The 18,437-nt window shown below is 33.7% G+C and overlaps 1 protein-coding gene across 7 annotated transcripts in view; it reads left to right on the top strand.

The window, feature by feature from the left end:
* Positions 1-18,437, top strand: part of LRFN5 (leucine rich repeat and fibronectin type III domain containing 5) — a 380,753-nt gene that overhangs the window by 120,078 nt on the left and 242,238 nt on the right. For 3 of the 7 annotated variants that reach the window (XM_074235998.1, XM_074235990.1, XM_074235989.1), the window contains exon 2: positions 3,493-3,702. The exons of the other annotated variants lie outside the window; for them this stretch is intronic. The gene's annotated coding sequence lies outside the window, so the exon portion shown is untranslated. The remainder of the gene's footprint in view (positions 1-3,492; positions 3,703-18,437) is intronic. 7 annotated transcript variants of the gene reach the window in all.

The raw sequence follows: 18,437 nt of genomic DNA, 5'->3' as shown, positions 1-18,437 counted from the left end.
AATAACCTTATAACATTTAATGTGCATCACCACTTTTTTTCTATAATATTTTTCTGTTTTCTTGTTTCTTGATGAAGAAAAGTACTTTTATTTGACTGCTAAGCTAAAACTGAATGTTCATTTAAAAGGCACTAACTAGACAAAGCCTTACATGTAAGAGCAAAGTCAAGGTCTTACAGTTTCCTGCCTGGAAACTGAGGAAGCAAAAATTGATGTAAACTTATAGGAAAATAAGAGTGGAGATAGAGACAGAGAGACTGACTTGATGAGGATGACGATGAAGGAAAGAGGGAGGTGAGATGAATAATGGACAGAAGGCTTACCTCATAATCAGGAAAATCAGAGTTTAAGACTAGTTCCTTACACAGGTATGGTTGTCAAAGTTAGATGAGATAACTTTGTGACCATGGTCAAGCTACTTAACCTCTAGGTGCTCCGAGGCAGCTATAAGACTATAAATTGAATATGAGTTGCTAATTTTTCCCAATGGATGGAGTTTCTACACTAGGTGTTCCTCATACATATAAAGTTACAGGTCGGAACTTTCCCCCAAATTGATGGAGTTTGTGGAGATGGGGGAACAGACACCAAAAACAGTCTTATTAATTTGATTATACAGCTCATTCACACACTTGACTTGTGTCTTTTCTCCAAAACCAAGACCATTTCTAAAGGACAAAGATGTATGATCCTTAAAGCGAGTTAAAAGATTGCTTTGGGGGCTCAGAAAGCAATACTAAGGGAGAAATTTCCAATTAAGTGAGAAGCCTTCTAAGGTGACTATTTGAACGAGAAGAAAGACACACAGACCCCCCCCCCCCCCAGATATAAGAACTAGCACTACTGACCTATTCTCCCCACTCATTAAAGATATAATCATGAACACACTTTGCTGTTGGTTTGGTCCCTGTTACATCTTTTTTTTTGCCTTAAGTGCAGAATTTTTGGAGACAAAATAAACTAGGCTAAAACCCTGTGAACTTTTAAATGTCAGAAGACTAAGTAGCTAAAGGTTCAGTGGTAGAAGTCTAAGATGGAGTTTGTGAACTAAGCTGAAATCAGTGAAAAGGAAAACTCTGAGAGACTATCTTGACTCAGAGTAGCGGATCAAAGGGCAACTACAGAAAAATTTCTGGACTTGGAGTTCAAATCTGTTCTCAGACACTTAAAGAAGATCCTTCATTGTACACAGTAATGATAACATTGTATTATGACTAATTGTGAATGATTTAGCTATTTTCAATAATCCAATGATCCTAGTAAACTTACTATTCAAAATACTATTTATCTCCAGAGAAATAATTGATTGAATATGAATTTAGATCAAAACATACTTTAAAAAACCCTTATTTTTCTCTTGATTTTTTGGGTCTGTGTTTTCTTTTGCCACATGACTAATATGTTTTGCCTGATAACACCTATAAAATCTATATCAAATAATTTGCCTTCTCAAGAAGTGAGGAGGGAATCTGATTCTGATGCTTTCAACCCATGACTCTTAAATGAATCTGGACAAGAGATTTTTTTTTTAAATCTTGAGTTCATATTGGAACTGTGGTGAACAAAAAAATGATTCCTCCAACCCTTCATCTCTACAACCAGCATCGAGGAAGGATTGACATGGAAAACCATAAGCACCCTTAAGTGCCTTAGTGAGCTAATTATAATTAAGTGCTAATATTGCCACGGCAGGGATTCTGTCCATTTAGTGAAATTGGGGATCAAAAATTGAATTTAATCCTTAAGAGGTCCATTCCATTATTTAGAAAAATATTTTCTGTTGATGATAAACCAAATGAAAGTGCCAGATGATATTGTGAAAATTAGTTAAAGAGAAAGGTTGAGAAGAGACCTGAATATAGAGAATGGGTAGCAATGCAAGAGCAGAGCTATCTCAAGTTAATTACATATATTATATTACATATATTACATTATTATATGATATATAATATTATTATAAGTCTTCAGCTTCTATTTATAGATGTGTAGATACAGAGATACCCTTTAAGTCATTCTGACTTTGGTAGTATGTTTTTTATTTCTGGTCACTTTTCCACATTCTGTCTGCTTTGTGATCTTGCCTAACATATATATATATATATATATATATATATATATATATATATATATATATATGTATGTATACACATATATCTTCTTTGACTTTGGGTGATTATTCTGGTTTTAGCCATGCTTGTATGACTCCTCTTTGTTTAGAATACACAATTAGAATAAATAGCCATTTTGTATTTTATATATAATTACCTGGAACTAATGTCAGAGTCATTTAAAAACAGACATAATGTGTGGTCTCCATATGACATTAAGATCATTAGGTATTAGTATAACTTTTTTTGATTTTTTATGATCCTAGAAGGATAACTAGACTGCGTGATATTACTGATTTAAAGCATGAGCAGAGACATAGTAATGGAGACCCAGAACAAGGTTAGGTGAGACCCACCCTTCAGGCTTGATGAAGATTCCTCTTCAGGCTTCTGATATAATCAAGCTAAGTGTATACCTATGGGTGGAGACAGGGAACTAAAAGTCATACCTGTCAATTATTTGTTGCAAAGTTTTTGTATTAAGTATTTTTGTCAATTTTTATAGTCTTCTTCATTTAACAGTCTCTCCAGATCATGAACTTGTATTTGTCAATAGAACTAAACACAATTCTCTTAATGTGATCTGATCAGAGCAGTTTACAGGAGAAATGGACTTCTGATAAATATGGCAACATAAAAAGTTCCATCAAAATCAAAAGATCCCATAAAATGCCAACAGAGAAAATGAAAAACCACTATAGGGAACAAAGATTGAGCTCAAAGAAAAATTATCGCTAAAATGCTCCATCTCATTCAAGACTATTAAGTTAAACCTAACCTTATTTTTCATGAATTCTCCTTAATCATTTGCTATTTCATTGATTTGATTTTCTGCTTTCTTTTTAATTTTATTAGTTAAGGGCTTAGCTTATGAATTTTATTGATCCTTTAAAAATCAGGTTTTAGTTTTATTATTTTTGTGGGGGTTTTTTCCCTTCCAATTTAGGTACTTTGTCTCTCTCATTTTAAAATTTCTTCATTTGTACTTAATTTAGCATTGTTGAATCTTTAATTTTTAAGTGTGTACCCAATTTGTTAATCTTTTCTTTTCCTATTTTGTTAATGTATGATTGTAAGGATATGATTTCCCCACAAGGGAATCCAAAACCCCCAGAATTTTGGTATGTAGTTTATCATTAACATTTCCCTTTTATACATAGTTATTAATTATTTCTGTGATTTATTTTTTAGTCTACTAATTAAGATTTCATTGTTAAATTTTGGGTCTCTATCTTTTTGTTTGTGGTTCTTAAGTCAATTTATGTTCTTATTGCATTTTGATCTGTAATCTGATTTCTTGTTTATGCCTTTTTAACATTTGGTTGCAATATTTCTGTGCCCTAAGTCCTGGTCAATTTTTGTAAAAGTTCTTTGTTATGTATAGGTGCACAACTAGGTGGCCAAGTGGAATGGAGCAATGACCTTGAAGTCAGGAGGACAGGAGTTCGAATCCAACTTCAGACACTTGACTCTTACTAGCTGTGTGATGTTGGGCAAGTCACTATCCCAATTGTTTCACATCCAGGGTCATCTCTAGTTGTCCTCATTCATGTCTAACCACTGAACCCAGATGGTTCTGGAGGAGAAAAATGAGGTTGGTGACTTAGCATAGCTCCCCTTCACTCAAATCCAATTCATGTACTTGTCATGGCATCAGCCTTCTGCTGTCATTGTCTCCTTTAACAAAGGGGAAAAATCCCATTATTTGTGCATATAAATATGTGTATTCATTTGCTGTCCCATTTAGAAGATGCTAACACTAGTTTATGCAGAAATTTATTCAATTTATTAAAATTTATTCAATTCCATATTTTCTTTTTTAGTTTATCTTTCTGTTAGACATACAAAACTAATAGGGGATATGAAGTCTCCCATCACTATTGTACTACTGTTCAGATGATGTTTCCTTTATGAATTTGAGTTCTAAGAATTCACAGTGCATAAGTTTATTGCCAATATTGGTTCATTTCAGAACAATATACTTCATTGTTTATCTTTTTTTATTTTTTGATTTATCACATAGCATGATGTCAACTCCTTTTTTGGATTCATTTGATGCCTAGTAGAATTTTTTCATCCCCTTTGTTTTATTATCCATATGTCTTTTTAAATAATGTATTCCTTGTAAGCAAAACATTCTGGGCTCCTCCACCCCCCCGATCAAATCAGTTACTCTTTTTAATTTTATTGCATTGTTTAATCCATTCACATTCAAAGCTTTAAAAATTAGGTTTTTCCCTCGTTTGTTTCTGGCTTGTTCCCCCCCCCCCCCACTTTCTGCTGTAAACTTTAGTCAGTTTTTAAGATGATTCAGTTCCCACTGGTTCTATTCCTTTCACCTATGGTCCTCCTCTCATTTGCTACTCCCTTTCTCTCTAGAGTTTTGTTTATTAACTCCTCTTTCCTGAAGAGGATATATATTTCTACCCCTTCCTCCCCTCTTAATTTGTCAAATGGATTCTCTCTTTTTCTTTTCCCCTTCAGTTAGTCTTGTTCATTAATTTTTAAAATTTCATTTTTGTGCCTCTTTTGAAAAAGAATTTATTTTACTGACATTATCCATCTTCTCTTTTTCTTTAGACTCCCATTCTCTGATTCATAAGTTCTATAATAATTTTGATTTTCTTTCTAAAATTGTTTCAAATTCTTCTTTATTACTGAATTAACATTCATTGTTTTGTCCTGTGTAGTTAGGCTCAGGTCTAGTGCTCTTTAGAACATATTTTTATTCTCTTCTTCTTTTGCTTGTAAGTGTAGAATTTTATTGTCATCAAGTCATTTCAGTCATTCCCAACCCTTCATGACCCCATTTCCAACTCATTTAGCAGATGAAGAACTGAGACAAACAGGGATAAGTGACTTGACCAGTGGTCAGGGTTTCACTGGTAGTAAATATCTGAGAACAGATTTGAACTCAGGTCCTCAGGACTGGCATTTTAATCACTGTACCACCTAACTGACCTTATGCTGTACCATTTCATGGGTATAGAATGATATATTATTTGAATGTTCTTTCCTTTATATTTGAAAGTTTTTCTCCTGATGGCTTGCAGAGTTTGTTGCTGCATTTGAATGGTTAAATTCACTTACTATATATCATGGAATTTGTAGTCTTGGATTTTTTTTTCCGTGAATTCTTTTTTTGTTTTAGGTTTTTGCAAGGCAAATAGGGTTAAGTGTCTTACCCAAGGCCACACAGCTAGGTAATTATTAAGTATCTGAGACTGGATTTGAACCCAGGTATTCCTGATTCCAAGGCCGGTGCTTTAACCACTATGCCACCTAGCCACCCCCTGTAAATTCTTTTTATTGGAATTTCATTTTCTATATTCAGAAAATATGGGAAGTTCTCTTTTTTATTTTCTTCATTTTTATGGTGTTTCTTTGGTTTGTTTTATTCTGTCATATTCTTCTGGGAGAACTGTGATCCTTAGGTTTTTTTTTTATGCATCCTGACTTCAAGATCAGTATTTTTTGCCTTTATATGGGCATTTTTCTTTCTATGCTTTTCTTTCTATATTTTCTTTCACTTCTATGTATTTTTATTCTCAATCTATTGTCCTCTTTTTTTAGGTATTATCCTCTTTTTTGTTTGTTTGTTTGGTGAGGCTATTGTAGATTTAATTTTATTTTCCATACATTATTTGCTATGTTGGATACAAATTCTGCTGCCATAAGTCTCATTTCTCTTTTAAACTACTCAGAACTAGGGTCTTCTTTCTCATCAAATGTTGGATCATCTCCCTTCATTTTACAATATTACTTCATAGGTACTTGAATTAGTTTACTAGTTCTGGATGCCATATTTTTTTCTGTTGTTAACATTTTTTCCTGTTGATTTATCAGTTTATGTTTAATATTTGTGAGTTTTCTTCTTCTTGGAACCTTTGGTTTCCCTTAGGGGTTGCATTTCAAATAATCTGAATAATTTACAGTTTACTAGCCAAGGTGTCTGCTCTATCCCGCTTTTGGGTGGTCAAAACTACCCACAGCTGGATACTGTGACCTTCTCTGAGGCATGATTGAATGCTGAATCCTATGTGCACATTGTCATGCCTTAGTGACCTGTTCCAGTCCCTTTGATCCTTAGTTCTTTGCCTGACCCTAATGGTTCAGAACCTGATTTTTCTAGCACCAGTAGTTCAGAACTTGTTTCTTTAGCACTAACAGTTCAAAGCTTTGTAATACTGGTGATTTTGGGTTACAGATTCTAGTAGGGTTTTGCTTTTGAAGGACTCTGGGAAAGTTGTCTGTTGAGGTTCATGAAAACTTCTGAAGTCTTAAAGTGTGGTTTCTATGGGATTGAAAGTGAATGGAGGTGGAAGTGTGTGTGTTTGTGTGTGTGTGTGTGTGTGTGTGTGTGTGTGTGTGTGTGTGTGTGTATGTGTTTGTAAATCTGTGTTGAATTCTTGGGTCTGCTATTGTGACCTCATTATCCACAATGTTTAAGTTTTTATGTTAAGTGGAGGAGTGGTGTTGTGTGAGCATAGGATAAGTAAACATTAATTCCTGTGTGTATCATTTTTTTTTGTTTTCTAGTCTATGGAAATAGTTGAAGTTTCATCTCTGTCACATAGTTTCTGTTTTGGGAATGTTTGAGAGATTGTAGGAATCAGAAAATAGCTAATTTTGTTGCTCATATGTCCTAGAAAAATTCCATTTATAATATATATATATATATATATATATATACATATATATATGTATATGATGTTTTGTTTTTGTTTTTGTTGGGCAGTGGGGTTAAGTGATTTATCTTAAGATCACATATCTAATGAGTATCAAGTATTTGAAGTTGGTTTTGAATTCAGGTCCTCTGGACACCAGGACTGGTGCTCTGTCCCCTACACCACCTAGCTGCCTCTGTAATATATTTTAAAACAAATGTTGGTGTTTGTAATTAAAATTCATGAGTGAAACATTAATGTATGAGATTTTAAAATGGACTGAATAGGACAACTAGGTGGCACAAAAATTAGAGCACTGGCCTTCCAGTAAAGAGGACAGGAGTTTGAATCTAACCTCAGATACTTGACTCTTACTAACTGTGTGACTTTGGGTGTGTCACCTAATTCTGATTGCTTCACATCCAGGACCATCTCCAGTCATCCTGATTTTTACTGAGCCATTGAATCCAGATGGCTTTGTAGGAGAAAGTGAGATCGGTAATTCAGCATAGCATTCCCCCTCACTCTAATACAATTCATGTGCTTGTCATTACCTTCCTGATGGTGTGGTCTTCAAAAATGAAGGACAAACATTATTATTAAAAATGGATGACTATAGGAGATTTTAAAGAGAGAATTGATAGTAGTTTTCTTAGGATAGTAATAATACTTATTAAGGTTAGCTAATATGGTCTAATATCCCTGAGGTTGAAAGGATCATGTGGCATAAATATTTTCTTTTTCTTTCTTAGAAAGGAAAATGGTTGCCAGCATATCCACTCTGCTCATTCTGCTCTTCTTTACAGTAAAAAAATTTCTAGAGGACTTTTTCTTTTTTAGGGCGAGATTAGGGACCTAGTTTGACAATATTGTTGATAGTAGCTACCTGATGAGATTTTTTAGTAGGTTTCCAGGTAGTCTTAATTCTTTATGGTTTATAGTATAAATTCTAGTTTCTGGGATGACAGCCTTTGTATTATACCATTATTAACAGAAAATGTTAAAATGATCATACCTAAAATAAGTATCTTATATTTTAATTTTTTGTAACATATCATTCAACATCATATGAAAGGCATCCAAAAGTTTTCCTGTGAAGCCAGTTTCTTAATTAGGAAAAAAAGCAAGGGGGCGGATAGGTGGTGCAGTGGATAGAGCACCAGCCCTGGAGTCAGGAGTACCTGCTTTCAAATCCAGCCTCAGACACTTAATAATTACCTAGCTGTGTGTCCTTGGGCAAGCCACTTAACCCCATTTACCTTGCAAAAACCTAAAAATAAAAAAAAAAATTAAAAAAGCAAGGTAATGGGGTGAGGTTTTTAAAAGTGATGATCTAGGAAGGGCAGAAGCAAATTGCCAGCATATCACGAAAAAGTGCAGTGAACTCAATCTTTAAGAACTTCTAATAGATCTAGAAAATGGATCAAACTAAGTCCAAATTGAGAAATCAGTGAGTTATTTTTCCAGGCCAGATTTTATAGAAATTCTGTGGTCACTGGGGATGGCAACTGATGAGCATGCTATACTCTGAGAATTCCAATGCCCACATAGAGGCTTTGCATCAGAACAAGAGGAAGTACCATATCTAGTACAGAATAACTTGAACTTGTGCATATTGTCAGAACAGGTGCCAACAGACAGTTCTGTCACTACTTAGTTCCAATTCATGACAATAACAAATTGGAAACTGAGCAGGGAGACTATCATTTGGGGAAAAACTGAAGAAGCTATGGTTTATAAATGTGATAGTTATTATTCTATAGTATACAATATTACCATAAGAAATGCTGAAGAGAAACCTGGGAAAACTTTTATGAACTGATGCATTGTGAAGTAAACAGAGAAGAAGAATAATTTATACAACAATTTTGTAAACATAAGCAACTTTGAAAGACTTAGAAACTCTGATTGAGTAAAGCCATAAAGAGAAAGATATAACAAACACAAATTCAACTAGAATTTCTAGAATAGAGAGTAAAACAACAGGTCCATAGTACTGATGATAAAAAAATTTGAAAGATACACAATGCAGAGTGTATATGTGTGACCAATTTTGTTGGTTTTGTTTTTTTTTTCAGTGTGAGACTGAGAAAAGATTTGATTTTAAAATTTTTAAAAAAAATGATGTAGGATACTGTTCTGATGGAAGGATTTGAATCAGGTTTGATATTGGAATGAAATAATGCACTCCCAAATAATTGAATAGTTTTTTAAGAAAAGGTTCACTTTGCTCTTACATAGCAATCCAAATCAATTCAATAAATATAACTACTTTGTACCAGGCACTGTGTTAAGCACTTGGAAAATAGCTAATAAAAAGACATTCCCTGCCCTCAAGGAGTTTACAATATAAAAGGAGAGAGACAAAAATGGGGAAAGAAAGCAGAGGGGGAGGGTCCAGCATGGGGAACCTGGTTCAGGGACTAATTGTTCCATGGATTTGAAATCAGAACAGATGAAAAGTGGAGTGAGCTGAATCCAGTTTCTTCCCTCTATAAAGAAGGCACTTGGATGGATTTTGGTACTTGACCCTTCTCTCCATTCAGAGGTGAAAAGAGGATGAGGAAGGTGGAGACAATGAAGGCTTGCATTAGTAGTGTGGTGGTGTTTAGAAGTGATGAGCTTATCCTAGGAGAGGCATTTTGTTCTGTGAGATTGAAACCAAGCCAGGGCAGCTGATTGAAAGATGCAAAGTGCAGCAAATATATGAAATGAGGATTCAGTGGCATTTAACTTCTTGGGACATGGTCCCTCTTATCTCCATATGGCGACATATGCTAGTTATCAAGAAAGAAAATGGTAAAGAAAATGATGATTCTTGTGGCATTTAGAAATCTATCTAGTCAAAAAGTCTCAGACTCATTGTGGTTAGTGTTTTCTATGCCCCTGTATGACCAGGAAGATGTTTCTGGAAAGTCAGAGCTAATCAAGTCCTAGGAGAGCTATATCTTTTAAGAAAAAGTTAATCCCTTTGGAAAAGGGATGAAATGGAGGAGAGTCTTGGACCTAACCTATGTTGTGGGGAAAGAAACTATATTAGGGAATCTTTAGTAAATATTAATCTTTTAAAAATTTGCTTAAAGTAGTGGGGTTAAGAGTGGTTTGCCCAAGGTCACACAGCTAGGCAATTATCAAGTATCAGAGGCAGGATCCAAACCCAGGTCCTTCTGACTCCAGGGTCAGTGCTCAATCAGTCTTTTATTTTTATTTTTTTAATTTTAATTTTTTGCAAGGCAATGGGGTTAAGTACCTTGCCCAAGGCCACATGGCTAGGTAATTATTAAGTGTCTGAGGCTGGATTTGAACTCCGGTACTCCTGACTCCAAGGCCAGTGCTCTATCCACTGTGCCACCTAGCTGCCCCCAATCAGAGTCTTTTGACAGATTGTTTTATAGACTGTCTTTTATATCACGTTCTCAAGGAATAGTTTACTTGTCAGATCTATGGAAAGAGAAGCAGTTTATGAGATGGAGAACATCATTAAAAACAAACTAGATAATTTTGATTACATTAAATTAAACAGCTTTTGCACAGACAAAACCACTGTAACCAAGATCAAAAGAAATGTAGTAAATTGGGAAACAATCTTTACAACCAATATTTCTGACAAAGGGCTTCTTTCTTTTTTTTAGAAAGATTTTATTTTGAATTTTATAATTTCCCACCTAATCTTGGTTCCCTCCCCCCACCTCCCACAGAAGGCAGTCTGTTAGTCTTTCTATTGTTTCCCTAGTATATACATTGATCTAAGTTGAATGTGATGAGAGAGAAATCATATCCTTAAGGGAAAAAAATAAACTATAAGAGATAGCAAAATTACATAATAAAATAAGATTTTTTTTAAAACTTTAAAGTAATGCTCTTTGGTCTTTGTTCAAACTCCACAATTCTTTCTCTGGCTATAGATGGTATTCTCCATTGCAGATATCCCAGAATTGTGCCTGATTGCTGCACTGATGGAATGAGCAAGTTCATTAAGGTTGATCATCACCCCCATGTTGCTGTTAGGGTATACATTATTCTTCTTTTTCTGCTCATCTTACTCAGCATCAGTTCATGTAAATCCCTCCAGGCTTCCCTGAATTCCCATGCCTTCTGGTTTCCAAAAGAACAATAGTGTTCCATCACATACATATACTACAGTTTATTAAGCCAATCACCAATTGATAGACATTCACTCAATTTTCAATTCTTTGTGACCACAACCAGGGCTGCTATGAATATTTTTGTACAAGTGCTGTTTTTACCCCTTTTCCTAATCTCTTCAGTAGTGGTATAAGCATTTATTTTAAATTAAATACGAATGATATACTTTTAAAATGTAACTATAACAAAAGTTTTTTTTATTACATTTTGTAATCTATGAAGGTCTTATTTTATTAAAATTCTGAGCCTCAGTTTCTAAAGCCTTTTAGGTTTAGCCTTGAACAGTTTCCAATAACAGTTGTAATATGAAGAAATAATCTTTAAGGTTGAAAAAAAAGACTCTTCAGTTATCTTATGGGGATTCAGTATTAATCCAAAATAAGATAACTGAAGAGTTATTCTCCTAAATTGTTCACAAAATTGCTAGCATACAAATAGATATTGTAACAGGCCATTTGTGGAAACAAAATTCTATTTAAGCTCATTACACCAGAACAAAAGTCTAAACAAATCTAAATAAATGAGCCTTTTAAAATTAAAGGGTAGAGATTACTGGGGCTATTCAATAAAAGCTTGAGACATTTGTTATTAAAAAGCTCTGTCTGAGTAGCTTAATTCAGTAAACAGTGGACTTGAGGCAAAATGTAAAACTTCAGGACTGAAAAAGAAAAAAAAAGTCCAAATTTTATAGAGGAAAAACATAGCAAAAATAAGTTTATTGGAAAATAAACCATTAGAAGTTAGAGCTATATTCATGCAGTTGAATTCCCACATGTAAAGGTTTATATGAATGTCTGTGTATTTTGCCTATATATATTTTATCTGTTCACATAGGTACTGTCTAGCTATGGATGACGGGGGTAGGTAAGAATAATTTTTTCTAGAGTCTCCTTACCCCTCCCTTCTCCAAAGAAGACTAGGATGGGGGAGTAGGAAGGAATCAAGGAGTTGGAATCAGAGGCTTGACACTTTCCTCACTTCAGAGACAGAGGGTACTGGGCTAGAAATATATGTTTACTTCCTTAAATATTATCATTCTGGGGAAAAGTATTTTTTAGGATCAAGCTATATTCCTGATTGCTATTGCTTAATGAGAAGGGAAGATCTCAAGCTATGTATATATATATATATATATATATATATATATATATATATATATATATATATATATATATATATGTGTGTATATATAATATATGTACATATTACATATATTTATATATGTATATGTATCTCCAAGTCCTGATTTTCTTCTATTCCACATTTAATATATATAAAATTAGCAAATAAACTCATTAAAATAATAGCAAAATAATTCAGAAAAAGTATATATAATAAAATGTATAACAAACAGTACTGAATGAACACTTTCCAATAGCTCAACTCAATCAAGAGAATCTTAGATCTTTCCCAAAGGGAAATTCCTCAAAATTTCTGAATAAGCTGAGAAAAGGGATGTGATCAAAGTGACCTCTATATGTCAACTTCTTCCCAGAGGTTTTTTTTTTTGTCTTTAAGAATGTGAAGAGAGATTAGAATAGCTATCTTCTATCTCAAAGATGAAAACTGGAAAGTCAGGATCTTCTCTCCAGCTGTTATCAACTCTGTTCTTAGCAAAAGGTGAAACACTGAATAATTAATCTTGACCAATGAACAGAGTTCCATGAAATAACCTTCAAAAGTCAAGGTTACATCAAATTCAACTTATGTCATGGTCTCTTATTTCCATTCCCTCTTATTTTTATTTAATATTTGATGTTTAGTTGCTACTCAAATTGGTCAGTTGATTGGTTGTTGTCCTTCATTCTTTTTTTTTTTTTTCTGTTCTGTTCTTCATTCCTGAAGAGAACCAAAATGTCATCACTATGTTGGAGTCAAGGTACAGTGTGTCTAATTGTGACTACTCAGACCAATATGAGCTTGGAACTTTTTTACCGCAGATTATATGGTCCATATGAACATTTGAAGTGAAGATTCTCTAAATTGTGCATCTCTTGTTACTTTTTTCTTTTTTAGCACCTTAATTCTTTTTTCTTCTTCTTTTAACATTTTATTTGTTTTCCAATTATATACAATAGTAATATGTACCCATCATTTTTTGCAAGGCTCTAAATTCTACAATTTTCCCCTCCTCCTTTCCTTCCCTCGCCCACAGAAAGCTGTCTGACAGTCTCTGCATTTTTTCCATGCCATACATTGATGTAAATTGAATGTTATAAGAGTAAACATAAGAATAAACATAAACACCCTCCCCCACCCAAGAAGATGAGAAACCTCAAGAAGAAAGAGAGAGAGAGAGAGAGAGAGAGAGAGAGAGAGAGAGAGAGAGAGAGAAATTGTAATTCAGTCTTTGTTCAGATTTCAATGGCTCTGTCTTTGGGGTGAGTTGCTTTCTTTATCATAAGTGCACCAGAGAAGTTTCTTCAATATTTTTTCCACAGTTGCTATTACTAGCTGTACCTCCACTCTATTTCTCCCCACTCTCATTTATTCTATTCTCTCTCTCTCCTTTCATCCTGGCCCTTTTGTGTGTTGAATCTGAGTACCCTCTCCCTCGATCTTTCCTCTCTTCTATCACCTATCCCCCCCTTTCCTCCCATCCTTTCTCCAGGGAAAGATAGATTTCTTTACCCTATTTCCTCCCTGAGCCATTTCTGATGAGAATGAAGGCTCACTCATTCCCCCTTGCCTTCCCTCCTCCCCTCCATTGAAAAAGCTTTATTTTGACTCTTATATAAAATCTCTCAACTTCATCAGCTTTTCCTTCCTCCCAGTACTTTCCCCCATCACCCATTGACTCCATCCCTTTACCACATCATACCATTATATTCCACTCCTTCCTATGTTCTATCTATATATGCTTCTTCTAACTGCTCTTATAAATGAGAAAGTTCATATGAGTTATCAATATCTTCTTCCCATGCAGGAATGCAAACAATTCAACATCAAGTTCCTCATAGTTAGTCCTTCTCTTGCACTCCCTCTATGGTCCACCAGTCCTGTACTTGGAGATCAAACTTTCTGTTTACCTCTGGTCATCTCAAAATGAAAGTTTGAAAATCCCATTTCATTGAAAGTCCATCTTTTCCCCTGAAAGAGGATGTTCAGTTTTGCTGCGTAGTTGATTCTCAGTTGTAAATCAAAATCTTTTGCCTTCCAGAATATCATATTCCAATCCCTATGAGCCCTTAATATAGATGCTGCCAGATCCTATGTAATCCTGACTATGGAGCCTCAGTAGTTGAATTGTTTGTTTCTGGCAGCTTTTAGAATTTTCTCTTTGATTTAGGAGTTTTGGAATTTGGCTATAATATTCCTGGAAGTTTTTCTTTTGGGATCTCTTTCAGGGGATGACTGGTGGATTCTCTCGATTTCTATTTTACCCTCAGCTTCTAGGATCTCAGGGCAATTTTGCTGTATTATTTCTTGAAAAATGAAGTCTAGGCTCTTCTCCTTGTTGTGGCTTTCAGACAGCCCAATAATTTTTAAATTATTTCTTCTGGATCTGTTTTCGAGGTTGGTTGTTTTTCCAATGAGATATTTCACATTTTCTTCTAATTTTTGGCTTTTTTTGGAAGAGTTTTATTTCTTTCTGCTTTCTTGCAAAGTCATCAGCTTCCTTTAGTTCCATTTTTGCATTTGAAGGAGTTATTTTCTTCATAGAGCTTTTTTATTTCCTTTTCCAGCTGACCACTTCTGCTTTTTAAGGCATCCTTCTCCTCATTTGCCTTTTGTTTTGCTTTTTCCATTAGGCCTAAACTGTTTTTAACATATTTTCTTCAGTATTTTTTGCATATCTTTATATATCTTTTTTTTGTGTATCTTTCACCAAGCTTTTGATTTGGTTTTCATGATTTTTCTGCATGGCTCTCATTTCTCTTCCCAAATTTTTTCTCCACCTCCCATAATTGCTTTTCAAAGTCTTTTTTTTTGAGCTCATACATAGTCTGAGCCCATTTTCTATTTCTCTTGGAGGTTTTGGATATGAAAATTTTGATTTTGTCGTCCTCTTGTTACTTTTGAGTTCTGGCAATTTTACTTTGTTCATGTTGGATGTTCCTGTCTCCCATGTCTCACAATTGATTCCTGAGTTCTTCAGAGACACCTTGAGAAAGTCCTTGTATTGTTTGTTCTGACCTTCATGAGAGTGCTTGCCTTGTTTGAGTTCTCTAAAATAGACTTTATGCAAACACTTTTGACATTTGAGTAACATGACCAATTTGTAATCTAATTACAAGAGGTACTTACAGTTGTTTTCATGTACAAAGGAGAAATTAAAGGTTTCTCAAAGGACTAAAATCAAATAAAAATATAGCTGTCAGGATTTAAAAGCCTTTCCAAAAAATTAGATGAGCATTTTTTGTTTACCCTCCAACCCATACTTTTTCAGGTTATTTATATTTCCAGGTCTATATTAGACCAAAACCCAATCATTTTGTATATTTTATGCAGTTGTAAATTATTCCATGTAATTTATAAATATTTAAATAGCTTTAAAAAACACAAATTGGATAAAACCTCAGAAACTAGGGAGCCTTAAACTATGAAATATTTAGTGTCTCATAACTTGATATTTTAGAAGAACAAGGAATATAAATTGAATTTCTTTCTGTTTAATGTTAAAACAGATATTTGAGCAAGTGAAATTTAAAAATAGTCATAATTTACCATCTTAGACTTTACCAAATTACCATATTGATGAGAAGTCATGCTTAATTGTACAGGACAATTTGTTTTATTGAATTTTTTCCTGCCTTAAAACACCAGATTTGGAGTTAATATTTTGGTAGCTAAGTTTTATGCTAATTTGAATTCAATAATTTTTTTATATTATAATTCAGTCCAGCTCTTTCTCTCTGCCTTTCTTCCTCTTTCTTTCTCCAAAATCCAAGGTGCATTAACACTGGAACATGTGAATTGTATGTATATATAAATATACATATGTATCTATATATACATATACATATACATATATATATATATATGTAGTTCTTTTTTTAAAACTGGAATGACCCCAATCTTTTATTTATTTTTTAAAAATTATATAAATTTTTATTTGTTTTCAACTGTATGCAATAGGAGTCTCTGTCAATCATTTTTTGTAAGGTTTTGAATTTTACAATTTTTCTTCCACCCCTTCCGTCTTCAGTCCCACCAATAGAAATCAATCTGATAATCTTTACATTGTTTCCATGATATGCATTGATCAGACTTTAATGTGTTGAGAGAAAAAACATATACTTGAAGAAAGAAATAAAATATTATAGATAGCTAAATTATAGTGGTACATAAGACAACTTTTTTTAAAAAAATTAATTGAAGGTTTTGGTCTTTGTTTAAACTTCACAGTTCTTTCTGTGGATACACATGGTATTCTCCATTAAAGATACTGTAAAATTGTCTCTGATTATTGTACTGATGAAATGGTTTAATATTAGGAAAATATTCAGCATAATTCACTATATCAATAACAACTAACAGAAATCATGATTATCTCAAAAGATCCTGAAAAAGCTTTGGATAAAATACAGCACCCATTCCTACTAAAAACACTAGAGAGCATAGGAATAAATGGAGTGTTCCTTAAAATGATAAGCAGAATGATAATCCAAAACCATCAACAAGCATTATATGTAATGGGGATAAACTAGAGTCATTCCCAATAAGATCAGGGGTGAAACAAGGATGCTCATTAACACCGCTACTACTCAATATTGTATCAGAAATGTTAGCTTCAGCAATAAGAGAAGAAAAAGAAATTGAAGGAATTAGAATTAGGAAGGAAGAAACAAAATTCTCACTGTTTGCAGATGACATGTTGGTGTACCTAGAGAACCCGAAAAAATCATATAAAAACTATGTAAAAATTAGCAACTTTAACAAAGTTGCAGAACATAGAATAAACCCACATAAATCCTCAGCATTTCTATATATTCCTAGCAAGATTCAGCAGCAAGAGTTAGAAAGAGAAATCCCATTTAAAATAACTCCAGACAATATAAAATACCTGCCAAGGCATACTCAGAGACTCTATGAAAAAAACAACAACTATGAAACACTGTTCACACAAATAAAATAAGATCTAAATATAAAATCAACTGCTCATAGATAGGTTGAACTAATATAATAAAAAATGACAATTCTGCCTAAATTAAACTACTTCCTTTTTGTTTATATTATGGTAAGATTTATCTAATTCTGAGAGGGAGTTTGAGGTCTCCCACCAGTAGAGTTTTGCTGTCTATGTCTTCCTGTAACTCATTTTATGTTCTCCTCTAAGAATTTGTATGCCATACTGCTTGGTGCATACATATTTAGTATTGAAATTGTTTCATTGTCTATGGTACCTTTTAGGAGGATATAGTTTCCCTCCTTATTTCTTTTAATAAGATCTATTTTTTTGCAGCTGCTTTGTCTGAGATAAGAATTGCTTTTTCACTTCAGTTGAAGCATAATATATTCTATTCCAAGCTTTTACCTTTACTCTCTCTCTCTCTCTCTCTCTCTGTATATATATATACATATGTATATATATATATATATATATATATATATATATATATATATATATATATACACACACACATATATCTGCTTCAAATGAGTTTCCTGTAAGCAGCATATTGTAAGGATTCTAGTTTTTAATCCACCCTACTATTCTACTATTCACTATGTTTTTATGGGAGAGTTCATCCCATTCACTTTCAAAATTATAATTACTAACACTTTATTGCCCTCCATGCTATCTTCCCTTTGTATTTTTCTCTTTTTTCACCTTATTCCTATTTCTCAGTATTTTGTTTCTGAATACCACTTCCTTTGGTGTGTTTGCTCCCTTATATCCAACCCCTCCCCTTTTCTCTTTCCCTTTGCCCCTTCTTCCTTTCCTTCCTTCTGTCAGTTCTGTTTTTTCTCCCCCCTTCCCCCTTTCCCCTCTTAATACTTGAAAGGTAAAATAAGTTTCTAAACTAAACTGAGAGTGTGTATGTGTGTGTGTGTGTGTGTGTGTGTGTGTGTGTGTGTGTGTGTGGTGAATCTTTCTTTGAGCCAAATCTGATGAAAGTAAGATTCGGATAGTTTTCACCTCCTCCCTTCTTTCCCTCTATTGCAATAGATCCTTTGCACTTCTTCATATGATGTAATTTTCCCCATTCAATCTCCTCCATCCTCCCATCTTTTTACTATCCCACTTTTTAAAGTAGATATTATTTTTAAATCATTCTATTAGTCACAGACATGAGTGTTCATTACTTCTAGCTAAGTATATTCTCTCTAAAAAGGAGTTATAATTTTCCAGCAACATGGGAGTGATGATCAACCTTGAAGGACTCGCTCATTCCATCAGTGGAACAATTGGGAGCAATTTTGGGCTGTCTGCAAAGGAGAATGCAATCTGTATCCAGATAAGGAGTTGTGAAGTTTGAACAAAGTTCAAGGACTATTCCCTTTAATTTAGGAAAAAAACAGATATCTTATTGTCTGATCTTGTTACCTCTTAGACTTCTTGTCTCTTTTT

Source organism: Macrotis lagotis, chromosome 4, assembly GCF_037893015.1.
Source record: "Macrotis lagotis isolate mMagLag1 chromosome 4, bilby.v1.9.chrom.fasta, whole genome shotgun sequence".
NCBI classification, from domain to species: Eukaryota; Metazoa; Chordata; class Mammalia; order Peramelemorphia; family Peramelidae; genus Macrotis; species Macrotis lagotis.
The sequence above is the reverse complement of the archived record's forward strand: the minus strand, read 5'-3'. Positions and strand labels throughout refer to the sequence as shown.